Source organism: Loa loa (assembly GCF_000183805.2).
Source record: "Loa loa unplaced genomic scaffold supercont3.1001, whole genome shotgun sequence".
NCBI lineage: Eukaryota > Metazoa > Nematoda > Chromadorea > Rhabditida > Onchocercidae > Loa > Loa loa.
Genome location: NW_018109181.1, coordinates 1 through 2,055, shown reverse-complemented (window position 1 = coordinate 2,055; position 2,055 = coordinate 1).

The window sequence follows — 2,055 nt, the reverse complement described above, 5'->3', positions numbered from 1 at the left end:
TTTCCTCTCTCTCTCTCTCTCTCTCTCTCACTTTCTTCCATAAATTATACTATGATTAATGATATTGCAAAACTAAAAAAAAAAAAGGGATAAAAAAAAAGTGCAAAAAAAATATGAAAAAATTTTTCCAATTATTTATTTGAATAAGAAAAAAAAATTTTTTTTTTTTTTGAAAACTTTGATAAAAAAAAAATAAACTTCATCAAGCATTTAAAAAAGTATCATTTATTTACAAAATAAAAAAAAAAAATTCAAAAAGTTTTTGAAAAAATTAAAAAATTTTTATAAATTAAAATCTTTTTTTTTTCAATTTAATTTTGAAATCCAAAGAATATTTAAAAGGATTAAAATAAAAGCAGCAATAGAAAAGTTTGAGTTAAATATAATTTCAATAATATTAATCGAAATAAATGTTAGCAGTACTTTTTACTTTTATGTATAAAATAAAATTTTAAGACAAAAAAGAAGCTAAATTTCTTATGAAAAAATTTTAATATATCTTAATCGATTTTCAAAAAAGAAAAAAAAACTTATTTGAAATGAAATTTGAAATCCTAAAATTTAGTTTTTAGTTTTTAGTTTTTTTTTTTCCCTTTTATTTCGGATTTTTTGCGCCCAATTCATTCTCACAATTTTAAATCCTAAAATTTAGTTTTTAGTTTTTCTTTTTCCTTTCATTATGGATTTTTGCGCCCAATTTATTTTCGCTTGTGCCAAATTAATTTCTTGTTAATTATTCCATTCTTAATTTCAATATTTATTTGTTTGTTTGATTCTCAAAAAAAAAAAAAAGAAAATTGATAATTTATGCTAAAATTTATCATTTAGAGATGGAAAATTTATAGCGCTTTTTGCAAGAATTGTAGTAAGATGACGTTATATAGCTCATGACTTATAAATCGAATTAATGGCGTCATTGTCCAATACTTTTTAAATCATCATTACATTCTCGGATTAATCGAATTAGTAAACAATGATAAATGAATAGATTTAATATTTTTTATTCGAAATAAAAATATAATAATTCAGATAAATAATTAAGTAAATAAATTCGAAGTAAATTAAATAATAAATAACATAAATTCAATAAATAGATTTAATGAAGAAAAAAAAATTTCAAAACAAAGTGAAACTTTGAATTTATTTATTTGCTATAAAAAAAAAGGAATTTATTCATATATTTTACCGTAAAAGTCGATAAATTTCAAAAACAAAGTAAAAATGGAAATGACATGAAAGTTGATATAAATTTGGTAAAAAAAAATTTTCAAGGTAAAGTGAATGAAATGATAAATAAACAAACCAAATTTAGTAAGTAAATTTAAAAAAATGTAAATTAAATAGTGAATAGGTAAATGTATCCAAAATGAAATAAATTAAAGCAAATGAAAAGGAATTCAAAAATTTTTCAACAAATTCAAATATTCAACCAACAATTTTTTTTTTTTTACAAAAACAAACAAACAAATAAACAAATAAACAAGCACACGAACAAGCAAACACATGAAGAAACAAATAAACAAACAAGTAAACAAATAAACAAACGGATACTTTTCTGTTTCGAACAATTTTCTACTTTTTTTTCGTTCCTTTTTTAATGATCAATAATATTTAGATTGAAAGAATTGATAACAATAGAAGTAAATTGAAATTATCACTTATCAGTAACACATCGGTAACACATGTTATCAGTAGCTTATCAGTAACATATGCTAACAAAATTTCTTTAACAACAGGAAAGCTTCATTTGCTTTCTTTGTCCATTTATTTAAATAGTTTCAAAATTTTTACCAAAATTTTGCTAGCACTTTGAGAGAATGAACCGGAAAAAAAAATGCTTAATTTATGTCATTCCTTTTTTTTCAGCCAAGAAATTTAAATTTTTTTTTATTTTTCTTTTGAGAAGTTCCTCATCAAAAAAAAAAAATGGATAGAAAGAAGATTGATTTCAGTAAAACTAAGCATTTCTATCATAAGCACATTTCTTCTTCGTTGCTTCATTTAATCCCTCTTCTTTCTTTCCCTTTCTCTCTCTCTCTCTCTCTCTCTCTCTCT